This window comes from Procambarus clarkii, chromosome 33, assembly GCF_040958095.1.
Source record: "Procambarus clarkii isolate CNS0578487 chromosome 33, FALCON_Pclarkii_2.0, whole genome shotgun sequence".
NCBI lineage: Eukaryota > Metazoa > Arthropoda > Malacostraca > Decapoda > Cambaridae > Procambarus > Procambarus clarkii.
Window position 1 is genome coordinate 37,107,494 of NC_091182.1, and position 18,762 is coordinate 37,126,255.

The following is an 18,762-nucleotide window of genomic DNA, read 5'->3' on the forward strand; positions in this document are numbered from 1 at the left end:
ACAAAACCTTGTTCCTAAATGCTAATGTTGATCTGAAACTTTTTCACTATTTAAGAAAACCAATGAGCACCATACCGGAAATAAATATCGCTTACATATCCCCCAGAGTAAGACTAAATCTGTGCACACACTCCATGCAAATAAAAGGGCCCAGTATTTGGAATTTTCTCACTGATATATTAAAAAAGTTTCCAAACCATGCCTAGTTCAAAAGTAAAATGAAAAGAGTACCTTATTTCATCCTCATAGTTTCCCACCTTGTGCTTCATACTCACACTATCTTTTACAACCCCTAATTGCCTACTTTCTGTGGAAAGCCCCTTCGGCTCCCCGGAGCTATACCGTGCTGATGTGTATATATTAGACCGTGGCAACAGTCAATCGAAGGAGTTCTAGGCCTACTGAGGACCAGAGCCAGAACCTGGCCCCCCCTCAAGAGTGGCATGAGAAGCAATGGCTTAAAGACACCCCAGTGTAATTGGAAGCAGTCTTTGCCATCAACCAGGTCAGGCACCCAGAAAGGTAGGAATTCCAAAACAAACTACTGTTAATTAAATAATTGCAATCCGAAAGCCGAACTAGCAACAGAACTCTCCAATCAATCAAATCAAGGAAACCAGTATGACGTCACCCTAAACACCGCGCATCAGTCTGCGCAACCCCTTCCTCCCCGGGAGGGGGACGGAGGGGTCCCAGACCTCTGCGCCGGCAACTCTCCTCAGTTCACAGGCTGTTGTGAGAGAGAACGGTCAATCGACTCTGGCTCCATCCTTTGAGCAGTGCAGCAGTGTGGTGGTGGTGTTTCATTTTGGTATCGTGCGAGCCAGGAGTAATACAAGAGTACTGGGGCTGCATGCACCTAGGGCCGCCTTCCCTAGGTGCCCTGTAAGTACTACCCTTGCGGCTTCAGGGTTATCTTCCCTGAACCGATCGGGAACTACCTCCGCGTGGTTCTGTCACTGCTTGGTGATTGCCTGCCCTTGGGGGTTCTGCTGGGGTGGTTCTTGCTCCTTTTTTTCCTTGGGTAGGAGGTAGTTTCATCGCTGACAGGGGCACGAGGTACTGTGCAGCTGTCTGATATACGATTAACGACCGGTTCTGTTCTCCTGGAGACGTGTGCTTTTGCAGGGTTTTTCTTTTATTTTGGTTTTGTTTTGCCTGGTGGGGGTCTGCCAGATGTGGCGGTAAGACCACTTGTATGATTTTGGTGGCCCTCCACTAGGTCCCTGTGCTTGTATACATCGCAGGAGTTCAGCTTATAGTTTGTTTGCTTGGTAGCTCTGGGATAACTGGTTAGCAGTACCTTGTCTGGGCTTCCCTTAGCAGTTAGCCTAAGGGCCCTGGAAACTCCCTTGGGGGCTCAGTGGTCGGATGGAAGAGACCCCAGAGTCCCACCTCGCCTTGTGTGAGTTTGAAGGTTGCTCTGTCCCCTTGACTCAGGGTGACACTCGCCATCTTTGTCTCCGTCATGCTGCTTGTTGGGTCAATGACACCTTTGACCCGGAGTCCTGCGAGTGGTGTTTCTTGTTTGTACTGCAATTCACCCAGTCCACTGAAATTGTTATTAGGGGTGCAAGCAGCTTCAGCATTGCATGCAAGGTTTATAGTTGCAGCAATGCGCAAGGTTGGTTGCCTTTCCAGATGCCCTGCAGCTGCCCCGCTTAGGTTATAGGGACCCGGACTTGGGGGTGTTTAGTCTCCTCGACTTTGGTTTTATCTGCTTCCCCTAGTCCTTCCCCTGTTGTGGTTCATCCTGCTCCCCCCCCCCCCCCCTCTGCTTCCGGCTCCCAATCGTCTGAGGGTTTCAGAGTCGGGGCAGGGTTTATCTGGTGGTGAGTCTCGGGCAGCTTCGGGAAATGCTCCTTCTGGATCGGCGGCGGAGGCATTCGAGCCTGTTCCTCCTGCTGGAGCCCTTGGGCCATGCCAGCAGGCCCCCTTCATCCCGGCTTTTCCGGCGGACTCTGCCTTTTCTCCAGAGGCAAAGGGTTTGGAGGTACAGCTCGGCCCCTGGGGCTGAGGAGGAGTTGACTTGGGGTGCTTGGACCCCGTTTGACTCCGCTTGGATATTGGTACCCTCGACGCAGGGCTTGTTGTTACAGGGGGAGGAGTTTTCCTATCCCCCTCCCTGTACGAGTTTGATATGGGTGCGACTCTTTCCCAGGTTCGGTTCCAGGTTCCCTCGGGTTCCTCGGTTCCCTCCTTCCAGAGGTTTTCGGCTTCCCCGCATCACGTCAAAGGTGGAGTGGGAAGCCCTTGCAGCTTACCTCTTGCGAGACCAGGATTACGCTTTGGCAATGAATTCTTCTTCTTTTGAATTTGGCTTCTCGTTTTCCTTTTGAATGCATTACGAGGTGCCGGAGTCTTCCTGGCTGGCGGATTGCCCTTTCATTTCTTTGGGGGCGTGGCACTCGTTCTGTCAGACCTGTGCGCTTGAATGGCGGGAAGTGTCTACGGTTGTTCAGGTTTACCTGGAGGACGAATTTGAGCACCTCAATGCGTGCTTGGTCACCCCTGTACTTCCTCGTGATGTCGGTCAGATTCAGCTTCACACTCAGGTTCCTTCCCTTTCGGCGTCCCTGATGGCCGAGGATTTATGTGCCCATGGGCATTTAGCTTTGGTCTTGCGTTTCTTTTCTCTGCTGGAGCTGTCTTCGGACTGGCTCGGCGAAGATACGCAGGAAGTGGGATCTGGGCCCATGTCGGCAGCTCAGTCGTCGGCTGCCTTGTTGAAGTTGTTTGCGCTGATTCTGAGGGAGGCGGTGTCCCTGTTCTTTGCTTCTTGTCTCGCGTGCCGTCATGCGGTGCTTGTCCACTCATTGGAATCGGCTTCGGCCCTGGCTCTTAGATTTTCTTCCCCTTTTTGTCCGTTGCTGTTTGCAAAGTCTGCGGTTGTGCATTTTCTGCAAGCAGCTTCGTCTAGTTGCCGACCTGTGTAGAACTTGTTGGTTCTCCAGGGGGGGCCGTGGTGGTCCTGTCCGAAAGGGTCGTGCCAGGTCCCAGGGTTCCTTCGGTCGTCGTAAGCCAGTAGTGCCAGATTCGGGGCCAGCACCTCCTTTGGAGCCGTCGGCATCTGGTCAGCGCAGTGATTGCTCTGAGTGTCAGTCGGGCTCTCGTAAGGGTCGTCGGCCCTTTCACGGGTTGCCCCATTGACGGGACGATAGGGGGGAGGCTCGCTCTATTTGCTCTCGCCTGGTCCCACGATACGTGGGCATTTTGAGTCATTTCCTCTGGCCTTGGGTAGCTCCTCCTCCTTCAGGGGGGGGGGGTCGGGGCTGGTAGGGCAGGCCTCTTCTCCTGTGCTCTGTCAGGTCATCCGGGAGTGGGTTCGCTTGGATGTCGTCGAAACGACAACATCCCTCAGGTGGGTTTCCTGCCTGTTTTCAATTCTGAAACGGGACTGTGCAGTTCTGCGATTCATCCTGGACTTGTCTCGTTTGAATCCCTGGGTCTTTTGCCCCTCTTTTCGGGTGACTACCCTGTCTCAGGTCCGGCTGCTTTTGACACCGGGTGCCTGGATGGTGTCTCTGGACCTCCGGGACATATATTGCCATGTCCCAATTCATCCAGGATTCAGGGACTGCCTCGGTTTTGTCGTCGGGCGACAAGCTTACCGCTTTTGTTGCCTTCCATTTGGCTTTAATCTGGCACCTCGAGTGTTCACACGCCTTACCCGGGTCGTGATGGCCCGGTTGCGTCTGTTAGGGGTTCGGGTTCTGGCTTACCTATACGACTGGCTGGTGTGGTCTCTCCAGGGATTTGGTTCTTTCCCAGCTCGCCGGGTTCGGGTTCCTGGTGAACTGGAGGAAGTCCCATTTGGTTCCTTCTCAGGTTCGAACTTGGCTGGGTCTTGTGTGGGACTCTCGGACCACTTCCTTGTCTCTCCCAATTGCAACGCTGTTACGGCTGCGGTCCGTAACAGCATCCCCTCCAAAAACCGTCCGTTTGGTGCCCTCCAAAAACAGCCAGAGGCTGTTTTTGGAGGGCACCTGTGTTACACGTCGGTTTTTCAAGCGGCTGTGCGGGAGCCTGAACTTCGCCATGATGGTCTACCCATCAGGTCGGATCTGGCTTTGGCGGATGTTCTTGTTTCTGCGGGGTCATCACTTCCGCCGCTCTCACGATCGATGGGTTCGGATATCGGGAGCCTTGTGTCGGCTGCTGCGTCGCTGGCTTCCTCTGCGGGTTTTTCGGGGTTCTGTGCCGTGGCGCCTCCCCAAGCTCTCGCTCGATGTGTTCACGGATGTCTCGTCTCTCGGCTGGGGTTTTGTAACAAGTGCTCACCAGGCCGACCAGGGTCGGTGGGGTCTGTCCTTTCGTCGAGCTCACAGCATGGCGCAGGAGTTCATGGTGGTGTGGCCTTCGCTTCAGAGAGTTCGTGTTGCTCGTGGAGCAATGATCCAGCTTCATTCGAACTGCTTCCCGATGGTTCATTGTCTGAACTGAGGGGGTTTGATGGGATCCTTGGCTCTTTGGGGCTGGTCGCTTTAGGTGATTCATTTGCCAGATTGCGAAGCCGTCGGGGTCGACGCGTTTTGGCTGGCTTGGTCGAGATGGAGTTACCTGTACCTCTTCCCACCAGTCCGATTGTTGCTTCGTATCCTGGCTCGGTTGGAGACTTACTAGGGAAGAGTAGTCCTTTTGGCTCCTTGGTGGCCGGGCCAGCCTTGGTTTCAGGAGCTTCTTGCTCAATGTCCGAACCTGAGGGTCTTCCCGTGGCTCCGCCTCTTTCAGCAGTTCGGTCCGGTCCGGTACATAGCTGGTTCAATCTTCTCTTCCACTCTTCACGTCTGGTCTTTTTGACATGGGTGTATCACCACTTGTATGGTGATCAGGTGGCTTCTTTGATGGTGTCCCACCTACGAGTTTCGTCTAGATGGCAGTATGAAATTTCCTGGTGGTCTTTTCCGCTTTTTTTGTCTTAACGTCGGTTGCCTTCGATTTCTGATCAGGTTGTTTTGTCCTTTCTCTCTTGGTTCTTTCAGGACCGTCATCTTATGCCTAATACTGTCAACTCATATCGTGCGGTGCTGGCAGAGCCCTTTGCTTTCAGGGTGGATGTCACTTCTGCTCCGTTCTGCAAGCTTTCTCGGGCGTTTTTTCACCTCCGGCCTGCTCATGCGCCGCCTGAGCTATCCTGGTCGTTGGACCGGGTGCTCTCTTTTTTCTCTTCTCCTCGGTTTGCGGTGGCCCCTTCGGTTCAGGACTGTTTTTCTAAGGCTCTTTTCTTGTTGGCTTTGGCCTCTGGGGGTCAGGTTGGGGAGCTTCACGCTCTCCTCCGGCGAAAGAGTTTCTGCTCTTTCGGTCCTGGTGGTCGTTTCGTTCGTTTACAGCCTTCTCCTTCTTTTCTGGCGAAGAATGAGTGCTACTGCTTTCCGAAGGGGTCCTTGGGTTGTTAATACTTGGTAGGTTCAGCCGGGGGTGCATCATGTTTTGTGTCCGGTTGCGGCTCTTCGCCATTATCTGCATTCCACGGCCTTCGACGCAGGGGACGCGCTTTGGATGGACCCGGTTTCCCTTCTTCCCTATTCCAGGGTGCGGGTCTCCCAGGTTGTCCGCAAGATTATTCGGTCTAGCCAGCCTGCGGTCTATCCCAGTGCCCATGACATTCGTAAGTTCGCGGCTTTGGCTGCTGTTTTTGAGAATATGTCCTGGGCTGACATTCAGGCACGGAACTTTTGGAGGTCGAACAGGGTCCTGGTCGCATGGTATCTTGTTAATGTTCCTGGCCCTTCTCGGGCGTGTGTAGCCTTGGGTCACAGATTGCAGCCATTTGTCTCGACTTCGAGTTGAGGAACGAGTGATGACCGCCTCCCAGGTAAGTCCCTTTTTTCTTTTTCTTTTGTTCGATAGCTCCGGGGAGCCAAATGGGCTCTCCACAGAAAACCAGCATTGAATGTAATGAAACGTCATTTTCTGGGTAAGACCCGGAGGCTCCTCGGCATCCCTCCCTCCCTCCGGTCGGCGTTTTTTCGAGATTTTGATACTCGGCCTCTGAACCTGGGAGAGTTGCCGGCGCGGAGGTCTGGGACCCCTCCGTCCCCCTTCCGAGGAGTGGGGGGTTGCGCAGACGGGTGCCCGGTGTTTGTGGTGACGTCATACTGGTTTCCTTGATTTTGATTGGAGAGTTCCGTTGCTAGTTCGGCTTTCAGTTTGCAATAATTTAATCAGCAGTAGTTTGTTTTGGAATTCCTACCTTTCTGGGTGCCTGACCTGGTAGATGGCAGACAAAGACTGCTTCCAATTACACGGGGGTGTCTTTAGGCCATTGCTCCTCGTGCCTCTCTTGAGGGGGCCAGGTTCTGGCTCTGGTCCCCGGTAGGCCTAGAACTCCTTCGATTGACTGTTGCCATGGTTTAATATATACACATCAACCCGGTATAGCTCCAGGAAGCCTCCGGATCTCACCCAGAAAATGGTGTTTCATTACATTCAACGCTGGTTTTCTGTGGGGAGCCCCTACGGCTCCTTGGAGCTTATCGGGCTAATGTATGTTATATTAGACCGGGACATTAGCTAAGGAGTTCAGACCTACCAGGGACCAGCGCCAGAACCTGGCCCCTTCATAGAGGTTTCAGGGAGCAATGGCCCTGGAAAACCCCCTTGTGGTTGGGGTTTTTCTTATCTGCCATCGACCGGGGTCAGGCACCCAGAAAGGTAGGCATAACAAAACAAACCCAACATAGTAAAAAACTAAAACAAAAAAATGAACAGAGAGGTAGAAACTCCCTATAATCCCAAGGAAACAAGAAAACAAGCAAACATCACACTTTACTGCTGCGCCGATCATCCGCTCAGCCCTCCCCGCCCCAGACCTACCGTGCCTGCTGCCTAGCATCAGTTCGTAAGCTAATGTCAACCGGGATCGACGCTTCTCTGGCCTCAGTTTCCTAGGCGGTGTTTGCCTTGTGTGGCATTCACTGCCGTGTGTTGTGCGGTGGCCAGGAGTACCTCATCAGTGCCGGGGCTGCATGCGCTTAGGGGCTTCCTTCCCTAAGCGCCCTGTGAGTACTGCCCCTGCGTGACAGGGTTATCTTCCCTGGGGCGTTCGGGAACCATTTCTGTAGAGGTTCTTGGTGCTCTGCATTTGCCTCGCCCTTGGGGCCAGCTGGGGTTTGGGGCCCTTGTTTGGCCCTGGGAAGGGACTGGTATTGTGCTGGTTAGGGCGTCAAGGTGTTGCACGACCTGCCACCTAAGCGGCAACCAGTTCCTGTTGCCTCTGGAGACGGTGTACTTCTGCGGGGGTTTTCTTTTGTTTTTATTTTCATTTGCCTGGTGGGGGTCTGCCTAGTGTGGCTATAGTTCCACTGGTAGTGTTTGGTGGCCCTCTGCTAGGCCCCTGTGATTGTACATGTCGCAAGGGTTTTCAGTGTTGTCCTCTACCCTCTTGATATTTTTGGGTTTCTTAACCGGTTAGCAACACCTTACCCGGGCTTCCCGTATTTGTTACCCTACAAGCCCTAGAAACCCCGTCGGGGCTCGGTGGACCATTGAACGTGTCTTCCGGGTTCCAACCCGTCTTGTACGGGATCGTTGGTTGCTGTGCCCTTGTCTCTGGGTGACAGTCACCACTTTTACCTCCGTCATGTTGCCTGTTGGGTCACTGACACCTTGACCCGGAGTCTTGCAAGAGAGATTCTCTGCTTGTTCTCCAATACTCTCCTGATGTTATTACTGTTCAGAGTACAGGTGGCATCCATGTTGCAAGCTAGGTTAGGTTGCTGCAACTCGCTAGGTTGGTTTCCCACTCTGATGCCTTGGGGCTGCCCCGTTTTGGTTAGGTGCTGTTCGCCCCTTTCCCTCCTTGTTCCCGGCTCCGGACCGTCTGTGGGTTTCGGGGTCTAGGCGGGGTTTAGTTGGGGCCGAAACTCTGGCGATTTTCGGGGGCTGCCCCGTTCGGGTTGAGGACGGAGGTTTTCGAGCCTGTTCCTCCTGCCAAGGCTTCTGGGTCTTACCAGTGGCTCTTTCTTGCTGCCTTTCCCATGGACTATTCCTTTTCTTTAAGGGAGTGCTTGGAGGACGGCTCTGCCCCGGGGCCTCTGTTGTGGGTTCCTGGGGCTGTGGGGGATGCCTACTAGCAGTTCTGGGGCGGTTTGCCCCTGCCTGGGTTTTCTGCTTCTGGGCGGAGTTTTTTGCCCATCCAGTCTGCTTGCTTCCCACTTCTGCTGGCGTGGTTCTTGTATCTTTTGCCTCGGTCACAGCCCTCTGTTCTGGTGGCCATTTTCTTCTGCCGGTTTCCCGGCGTTACGGTTTGTTTACATGCGCCTGGTTGTGCGAGCCAGCGTCTTGGGTGAGTTTTTCACCTTTTTCAGGGGTTTTATTCTCCTGTTGTCGTTTCTTTGCTTTTCTGGTGTTTTCTGCCCGTTTCTTGTTCCTCTGGGAATGTTTGAGTGTTGATTTTACACCGGGTTTTCCGTTTTGTCTGTTTTGAGTCTGGACCTTAGGGTTTAGGCTCAGTGTCCCTGTCTGTTATGCTTGCTCCCACACCTTCTCCCTCGGTTTTCGGTCTGTTTTGACCTTTTCCCTGGGGGTTCTGTCAGGGGGCTGTGCTTTGCCTTTCTGTGGTGTATCTCCGCCAGCAAATGTGGTGGTTTGGGCTCCCCCTGGTTCGATTCCGGGTTCCTTTGGGTTCTTTGGTTTCGTTCCGGAGGTTTCTTCCTCTTGGGCCGCCTTTGTGGGTTCAGGGGGCTTTGTTTCCTCGTGTGTGACCCGGTTCCGCCTTCTGGGGTTCCGGGGTATTCCTGGCTTGCAGACTGATCTTTTTCGGTCTTGGCACATGTTGTGGTCGTGCTGGGACTTTGGGGTTTTGTTATCGAGGTGGGACTTTTGATACAGTTTTGTACCTTCTTCTCCTGGCCGGCGTAGTGTTCTTTGCCCACTGGTTGGCAGCTTGTAATTTTCTTTTCACGTATATGTGTGTGTGTACATGTGTATGTGCATACGCACATGTGTGTAACATACCTTGAGTGTGCGTGTATTTATATATGTATGTGTATGTGTATATACGTAATATATACGTATTTACATAATATATACATATATACGTAATATATATGTATATAATACATGTATATATGTGTATGTACACTTTTTCTTTTGGAAGGGGCTCTGTTCCCTTCTCTGTTGATAGGGCGGTGGGGGAGCAGCTTGCTCTGTTGACTTTCGCATGGTCCCGCAGTTAGTGGGTGCTTTTTGGTTGTGTTCTGGCCTCTGGTGGCGGCGGCGGATGGCTTCTCCCCCTTTGGGGGGTTCAGGGCTGGCGGGGTGGGCTTCTTCCCCTGCACTTCGTCATGTCATCTTAGTGGGTGTGTTGGACGTGGTCGATCCGCCCCATCCTTCTGGGGTTCCCGTTTGCTCTATGCAGACATGGGCCTGTCGAATCTGCGGTTCTTCTGGATTTCTTCAGTTTGCGCCCTGGATTCTATGCCCTCATCGGAGGACTGTTGTCTCCTGTCCGGCTTCTGTTGGGGCCGGGTGCCTGGATGGTGGGCCTGGACCTCCAGGTCAATTCTTGGCACGTTCCTCTCCAGTTTTCCGGGACTGGCACAGTTGGTGGTGGGGCTTCAGGCATGCCGCTTTTTTTGCCTTCCCTATTTTGTAATTGGCACTTGGTGTATTTTCGCATCTTTACCGGATCTTGGTGCCTGTCTGAGTCTGCTTGGGATACGGTGTCTGGCCTACCGCGACGACTGGCTGGTGTGGGTTCCCAATTGGTCTGCTTGTCTACTCGGCATGGGTGTGGTTCTTTCCAGATCGCCGGGTTTGGTTTCCTGGTGATCTGGAGGCCGTTCCATCTGTTTCCGTCCTGGGTTCGGACCTGGCTGGGTCTTGTTTAGGGCTCTTCGGCTGCTCCTTGTTTTTCCCTCCAGAAGTGTTGCTGCGGCTGTGGTGCCACCTTCGGCTGTTCATGAGGGGGTCCCGTATTGCTCGGCGGTTGCTTGAGCAGTTGTCCAGGAGTCTGAACTTCGACATGCTGGTCTGTACGCGGGGTCGGATTTGGCTTCGGCATCTGTTTGGTTCCTTCGGAGACTCCCCTTCCGCCTCTCTTGCAATTGTTGGGTTCGTTCCTCCGGGGATCTTGTGTTGGTGCTGCGTCACCAGCTTCCTCTTTGGGGTTTTCGGGGTTCCGTGCCTTGGCACCTCCCCGAGCCTTCGCTCGATGTTTTCACGGACGGGTCATCTCTCGGCTGGGGCTTTGTGACCAGTGTTCACCAGGTCAGCTGAGGTTGGTGGAGTTTGTCCGTCCGTCGGGCTCACAGCACGGTTCGGGAGTTCGTGGCTGTCTGGTTTGCGCTTCAGAGGGTTTGGGTCACTCGGTGCTCTGCCATTCAGCTCTGTTTGGACTGTTCTCTGGCGGTTCTTGCCAGAACCACAGGGGTTTGGCTAACCGTGAGGTCCATGTCTGGGGTGTCCTGCGTCCTGGCGGACAGCTGTCTCGGTTCATTCCTCTCTTCGCGGATTGGCCAGTCGTCGCCGACTCATTTTGTTGGCTCTGTCGGACATATGGACTCCTGGCCATGAATGTCTTCGAGTCAGCGTGGTCTAGGCATCGCCCATTTTATGTGGCGCCCTTTCCCACCTGCGAGGCATTCACGGTGGATGCTTTTCGGCAGGACTGGTCGTGGTGGGGGTACTGTGGGATATTTGGGTTTGATTCTGATTAATTAATAATTAAAGTAGTAAATTAAATTACGAAGGACCACCCGCTTTTAAAGGAAAGAGGGAAACTGAGAATTTCAGATCATTAGATAAAATTCTAGAAAAAACCAGTGACTATGGATATGACTAGAAAGTATGATCATAAGAATAATTAATGGGCTGTATTATTAAAACCAAACCTCAAACTCCTACATTGGGGGGTTATTACTGGAGGTCAGTACGTCCAGGAATCAGTGTGGTTCGTTCACTAATTCTATTAATAATAATCTAATCCTATAATTAATGTTGAATATAATATTATTCATACAAAGAAGAACATGAATATGAGCATAATAATGAGTTACAGTAAATCACACATTATGTTGAACATTCTGAATGTATCAAATTGCAAAGTTGTGAATAAAAAGAAATAAGCCTTAGCTGGTAATAGATTCCTTTAGATAACCCTGGCAGTCCTCTTAATCTCCAAGTCTGGTAGACCGACAAAAGACACGGTTAACACGGAGAAGACAGCATGAGGAATTCGTCTCTCGAGCTGCAAGATAAATGACTACCAGTAGCAATTGATTTAACTACTCAATTCATATTCAAGATTATTTATATCTACAGATAGAATTCTAATCACCTGTTATTAGGTGTTGTCTTGCCGCGTGACGTGCAATCACCCTACCATTAATACACTTATAAATGATGCATCAAATAAAAGTACTTAACTGTGGGCACTGTGTAAGTATTAAGATTGCCGTAATTACGTATCCCAAATTCAGGTGAGCTTATCCTGGATTAATACGTTTCAAGTTGGCTGATCACGTGTCGTCAGGAACCAAGTCTAGGGGTCCCTTATTTAACACCAGCACCAGTTGAAGATATTATCTGCAAGGTCGTTCACGCCTCACAGTGGCGGCTTTCATCTGTGGATAGACACACGTGTCCTATTTGCTGGACAATGGCGTCTTTTGTGAGTACGGTAAGCGTGGCTTTGCCTCCTTCTGGCCTTGCACGTGTCCGCTTCCCGACCGCCTGACCGACTGAGGATGGCATGGCGTCCCTCCTACCCACGCCGAGTCGATGTTCATTACACAAATTATTGGCATGAACATTAATATTTCTCGCATTCGCGCTTGAAACTCTAAAGACTGGACGGGTTTATTATTTAGAGGAACGAAATATTATTATTTAACTATTTAAGAATAGTAAAGATACAAGGGAGAGGAATTAATGTCTCCCCATAGCATTCATTGATGACGCTACCTCTATCGCGAGGTAAACGTTTTGATTCTAAAGCTCTATTCGGCTTTTAGTTAGAGAACCATTCGTCTGCAATCAGTTGCCATACAGAATGCTTTAATTATGGAGAATCGTATTTAATTCTCACACAAATTGTATATAATGTGTTTTACTGTAAAGAAATCTGACGCAATACTGGCGTCAGATGACGTGAGAATTCTAGCCTAATGCACAGATGAATTATTAGTACAGGAGAATTCTACGAGTTGTTAATTTTACTTACTACAATATTAATATGGTTAGTAATAAGTAATGAGAATACAACAATGCTGTATTCGATGTTGGAAATATCCAACAGGTACCGGGTCCTCTTCTGGTCCAGCTGTTGCTTGGGGTTCTGGCTCGGTTGCAGCCCACTCCCACGAGAGCAGTCCTTATGGTTCCTTGGTGGCCGGCCCAGCCTTATTTTCAGACGCTGCTTGATAGATGTCTGAACCCGGGGCGTTTTCCCGCGACTCCGCCTCTTTCGGCAGGTCGAATTGGTCCTGTACGTGACTGGTTCGGCCTTCTCCTCAGCTCTTCGCGTCTGGTATTTTGATGCGGGTTTCACCATCTCTATGGTGTTCTGTTGGCTTTGTTGACGGTGTCCCACCTGCGAGCTTTGTCTTGGCGACAGTATGACGTTTTGTACGCTTTCTCGTGTTTTGTTTCGCCTCCGGCCTGCTCATGTGTCGCCTGAACCATCCTGGTCCTTCATCAGGGTGCCTACTTATCTTCTCCTCAGTTTGTGGTAGCCCCTTTGGTTCAGGTTTCTGCTCTTTGGTACTGGTGGTAGATTTGTACATGTGCAGCCTTTCTCCGTCCTGGCGACGGTAGAGTCGGCTGCTTTCCGGAGGGGTTCTTGGGGTATTGATGCTTGATTGGTTTGGCCAGGGGTGCATCCTGTGTTGTCCAGTTGTGTTTTTGCCGTTGCCGGCATACCGTGTCTGGGGATGCGCTGTAGTTGATCCGGTTCCTCTCGTTCCCTGTTTTCAGGGCTCGGGTCTCCCAGGTCGTCCGCAGATTTTTCATTCTTCCAGCCTGCGGTCTGTCTTTGCGCCCGTGCTGTTCAGACGTTTGCAGCTTTTGCTGCTGTGTTGGGACATCTAGGGCTCATTTCGGGCGCAGGGATTTGAAAGTCACACAGGTTCTTGGCCGCCCATTCTTTGTGCGTCTGCTCCTGTGCGTTCTTGTTGCCTTGGGTCGCAGGTTGCGACCTGTTGTCTCGGCTTTGCGTTGCAGAGTTTGTGGCAGCCGCCTCCCGGGTTAGCCCTTTCTTTTCCTTCTCTTTGGGTATGAAGCTCCAGGGTGCCGTAGGGGCTCCCCACAGAAAACCAGCGTTGAATGTAATGAAACGCCATTTTCTGGGTGAGCCCCGGAGGCTCCCTGGCAACCCTCCCTCCCACCGGTCGGCGTTTTTTTTGCGTTGGTTGAAGCTTAGCTTCCGAACTGAAGCTTGGCAGCCGGCGCGGTAGGTCCGGGGCTCCCCCGTCCCCCTCTCGAGGCGGGGAGGGCTGCGCGGACGATCGGCGCGGCAGTGAAGTGTGATGTTTGCTTGTTTGCTTGTTTCCTTGCGATTGTAGGGAGTTTCTACCTCTCTGTTCGGTTTTTGGTTTAGTTTTTTTTTTTTTTTTTATTATTACCATGTGGGGTTTGTTTTGTTATACCTACCTTTCTGGGTGCCTAACCCCGGTCGATGGCAGATAAGGAAAACCCCAACCACAAAGGGGTTTTCCAGGGCCATTGCTCCCTGAAACCTCTCTGAAGGGGCCAGGTTCTGGCGCTGGTCCCTGGTAGGTCTGAACTCCTTAGCTAATGTCCCGGTCTAATATTACATATATTAGCCCGATATGCTCCAGGGAGCCTCCGGGGCTCACCCAGAAAATGGCGTTTCATTACATTCAACGCTGGTTTTCTGGGTGCCTAACCTCGGTCGATGGCAGATAAGGAATACCCAAACCACAGGGGATTTTCCAGGGCCATTGCTTCCTAAAACCTCTGAAGGGGCCAGGTTCTGGCGCTGGTTCCTGGTAGGTCTGAACTCCTTAGCTAATGTCCTGGTCTAATATAACATACATTAGCCCGATAAGCTCCAGGGAGCCTCCGGGGCTCACTCAGAAAATGGCGTTTCATTACATTCAACGCTGGTTTTTTGACAACCAACCTCAGAACTGGTGGGTGGATCACCGGCATGGGGGTCTGGGGCTCCTGCTTCCTCTCGAGGATGGGGGAGCTGCGCAGAGATGCGGTGCGTCTCGTGTGATGTCGTGCGCGTTTGCTCATTTTCATTTGGGGAGTTCTGTCTACTAATTTGTTTATTTTAGTCGTTTTAACCAGAACAGAGGTTTCTTTTGAGGTGCTTACTTCTCTGGGTGTCTGTCCCAGTCGATGGCAGAGATAGAATGCTCCAAATCACATGTGCATTTCTATTGGCCATTGCTCCTCATGCCTCTCTGATGGGGGCCAGGTTCTGGCCATGGTCTCCAGTAGGCCTAGAATTCCATTCACACTGACTGATGCCAAAGTCTAACGATATACATATCAGCCTAGATTTTTCTGGGGAGCGTCCAGGACTCGCTCAGAAAATGGCGTTTCATTACATTCAGTACTGTTTTTTTGGCTCACCATACCAACTTAGTGGTTTGCTATGGTAAACACATATGTAGAAGACTCCCGTGATCAGAGACTGCATTTTAATAATATAAGAAGAGAAAATATTTTTTTGGAAAGAATTTATTTTTCGGCGCACCATGTGTGTGTCGTATTATAATGCAGAGCAGTGCAGTGGTTAAGGCGTTTTGCACAGTACAGAGGTTAAAGAGTTTGGGCTAGTTTCAAGTGAACAATTTGTTCTGGTTGAAATCAAATTTGAATTCAAATTCAAAATTTTTATTCAGGAAAAGTTCATAGATGATTTACAAACATAATGTTGGATTTATAAATAGAGCTAGTACATACAATACCTAAAGCCACTAATACGCATAGCGTTTTGGGCTATTGATTGATTGCAGAGTTATTTGGTTGTTTTGATGCTTAATTTTCTATGAACCATGTATATGTCTGTAAAACTTTGCAGACTTTCTGAATGCTTTCCAAGTGAGGGATGATGATAATCATCCCCTGCAATTATCTGTGGGAGGCAAGGAGATTAGGGCAGATTCTGGCTCTTGTCTCCAGTTGGCCAAAGAGTACTCCTTCGACTGATGTGACCCAGTAGTGGGGGTGGGGGGCATTTCATGAGATAGCTTCAGGGAGCCACTGGGGCTCTACTAGAAACAGGCATTTCAGTACATTCATTACTGGTATTTTGTTACTTAAGAATATAAGATCATAAGAATTAAGGAAGCTGCAGTAGACTTATTGAGCCATACAAAGCAGCTCTTTTCTGAGGAGAGCCCCTTCGACTCCCCGGAGCTATACCGGGCAAATGTGTATATATTAGGACCGTGGCAACAGTCAGTTGAAGGAGTTCTAAGCCTACCGGGGACCAGAGCCAGAACCTGGCCCCCTCAAGAGAGGTACGAGGAGCAATGGCCTAAAGACACCCCTGTGTAATTGGAAGCAGTCTTTGTCTGCCATCTACCAAGGTCAGGCACCCAGAAAGGTAGGAATTTCAAAGCAAACTACTGCTGGTCAAAAATTGCAAACCGAAAGCCGAACTAGCAAACAGAACTCCCCAATCAAAAACAAGGAAACAAGTATGACATCACCACAACTGCCACACATCCCCCACCCTTTCCAAGAGAGGGATAGGGGGGTCCCAGACCTCCACACCAGCAACTCTCCTCAGTTCAAGAGGCTGTTGTGTTGGTGACAGTCAATCGCTCTGGCTCCACACTTTGCACAGCGGTGCAAAGTGGTGTTATTGCCTTTGCCTAGCAGTGTTATTGCTCTGTTTTTGTGGTATATGAGCCAGGAGTAACAAAAGAGTACTGGGGCTGCATGCACCTAGGGCTACCTTCCCTAGGTGCCCCATAAGTACTGCCTTTGCAGCCTCAGGGTTATCCATGAGCCATTCAGGAGCAGCTATCTCCGTGTGGTTCTGTTGCTGCTCGGTGATTGCCCGCCCTTGGGGTTCAGCTTGTGACAACTGAAGCTGTTTTAAAATAAGTAATTGTATGGGAGGCAGTGGGATACGCCTTTGTACAAAAGTTAGAGTCAAGTTGTAGTTTGACCTGACCCAAGCACAAGGTCATCTCTCCTGGGATTAATGGTTGAGATACAAAATGGCCACCACCTTTGTCTTAAAGCAACGTATAATGAATTATTTTACAGCATTCAGTAATTTAGAGAAATTCAAGTCTTCATTCAAATTGTATTCAATAGTATTCCTGTTTAAAGTATCAAGAGTTTCCTCAATTGTCGGAATACTTTAGTAAGTCACCATCAGTGACGTCACTAGCCGGGACTAGCCTTGGTCGCGGAGCGATTTGGGCGACTCTAGGTCAGGGGTCACCAAAGCCTTCCATATTTTTGGTAATTCTCAAAGGTCAAATAGCCATTTTGTAATCGGAAATAGCTCTTCCCTAAGATGCCTGTGCAATTACCTTCAGTTTAAAAAGAGTTCAACCATCTGGGGGTTCAGTGCAACAGAGATGAGTTGTTCAACTTAAACCCTGCTAGTAAGCTTGGTGAATCTTGCGTAGGAATACCCCCCTCAGCCTTGTGGTGAGAGAGGGAGGTAGAATTCAGTGTGGGCAGGTCAACGACTCGGGAAGGTGATCCACTCTCCACCTCTCCCTGAGATCAGCGCTCCATCTAGCTGGTCGCCATAAAAGGTAGAGTCTGCTGTAGTTTGGTATAGGAAATTAGTTCATCTCATGCCTTAAGTCAGGGAGTGTTAAGATCTAGGGAGTGCTTTGATTTAGATTTTGTTTTAGAGTTTGAATAAATTATTTAGTTAGTAATTTGCATTTTTATTATTTCCATTTCATGTTTCCATTTTCTCATTGTCCTTGACACGTGGTCCCCACGAGTCTGAGTCTAGTTCGGCCGCCAGCCCAACAACGATTAAGAGTTCAGCTATCCCTTGTGTTTGTTATAATTTACCACACTTAACATAGATTCTTCCCTCCTATGCCAAATAATTGGGGATCAAGCCTCAAGGTTCTTTGAGAGCATAATCAATCCAGACCTTGGTTATTGCTCCCAGTGTTAATGGTCTGGTGGTGGCGGCGTAAGGAGATTCTAGAGTTTGCTTGGGGTCTAGTTCCACGTTGTGAGGCTGTAGAATCTTAGCCGGTCAAACGGCTTAAGACCACGTGGCGTGGGATTCGGCTTAGAGTAGTAGCTCTGGGGTCCCTTGGATTGAAGAGAAATAAATCAGAATACGGGTAGAGGTAAGGGGTAAAGGGCAGAGTACAGAGAGGGATACCCCCCTCCCCGTGTTACAAGCTGAGGAGGTTCTTATTCCTATTTGCCCTGGGTAGGTAGTTTCGTCGCTGGCTGGGGCACGAGGTACTGTACAGCTGTCTGATATATGCATAGCGACCGGTTCTGTTCACCTGGAGACGTGCTTTTGCCGGGTTTTTCTTTTGTTTTTGTTTTGATTTGCCTCAAAACAAAAAGTACCTCGCCTGGGCTTCCCTTAGCAGTCAGCCTAAGGGCCCCTGGAAACTCCCATTGGGGCTCAGTGCTCCGATGTAGGAGACCTCTGAGTCCCACCTCACCTTTTGCGAGTTTGAAGGTTGCTCTGTTCCCTTGTCTCAGGGTGACACTCACCATCTGCCTCCACCATGCTGCCTGTTGGGTCAGTGATACCTATGACCCGGAGTCCTGCAAGTAGTGTTCTTTGCTTGTAATCCATTCACCCAGTCCACTGAGACTGATATTCGGGTGCAAGCAGCTTTAGCGTTGCATGCGAGGTTTAGGTTGCAGCAATGTGCAAGGTTAGTTGCCTTTCCGGATACCCCACAGCTGCTCTGCTTTGATTGGACTAGTTTCTTTGGGGGCGTCCCTTCCGCCGCTCTGGTGATCGCTGTGTTTGGATCCTGGGAGCCTTGCGTTGGCTGCTACGTCGTCGGCTTCATCTGAGGTTTTTCGGGGTTCTATGCCCTGACGTCTCCCTAAACCCTCGCTCGATGTGTTCACGGATGCCTCGTCTCTCAGCTGGGGTTTTGTGACCAGTGCTCACCAGGCCAGCCAGAGTCAATGGGGTCTGTCCTTCCGTCGGGCTCACAGCACGGCGCAGGAGTTCGCAGTGGTGTGGCTTTCGCTTCAGAGAGTTCGTGTTGCTCGTGGAGCAGTGATCCAGCTCCATTCGAATTGCTCCCAGATGGTTCATTGTCTGAACTGAGGGGGTTCAATGCGGTCCTTGGCTCTTTGGGGCTGGTCACTTCAGGTGATTCATATGCCGAGTTCTCAGGGTTTGGCTCTCCTGGCGGTTCACGTTCACGGGGTGTCAGACGTCCTGGCAGATGGCCTGTCTCGGTTCATTCCCCTATCCATCGAATGGATGGTCGACAGACTCATTCAGTTGGCTCTGTCGGACGTCTGGCACTTAGAGGTGAACCTCTTCGCATCGACTTGGTCAAGGCGTCTTCCAGTGTATGTGGCGCCCTTCGCAGACTGCGAGGCCATCGGGGTCGATGCCTTTTGGCTGGACTGGTCGAGTTGGGGTTACCTGTACTTCTTTCCACCGGTTTGGTTGTTACTCCGGGTCCTGGTTAGCTTAGAGAGACTTACCAGGGACGAATAGTCCTGTTGGCTCTTTGGTGGCCGGCCCAGCCCTGGTTTCAGGCACTTCTTGCCCGATGTTCGAACCCGTGGATCTTCCCGCGGCTCTGTCTCTTTCAGTAGATCGGTCCATTCCGGTATGTGGCTGGTTCAATCTTCTCTGCT

General features: G+C 50.8%; 1 protein-coding gene across 12 annotated transcripts in view; it reads left to right on the plus strand.

The window, feature by feature from the left end:
* LOC123765217 (uncharacterized) overlaps nt 1-18,762 on the plus strand; it is a 321,546-nt gene that overhangs the window by 148,606 nt on the left and 154,178 nt on the right. The gene's annotated exons all lie outside the window — the stretch shown is intronic.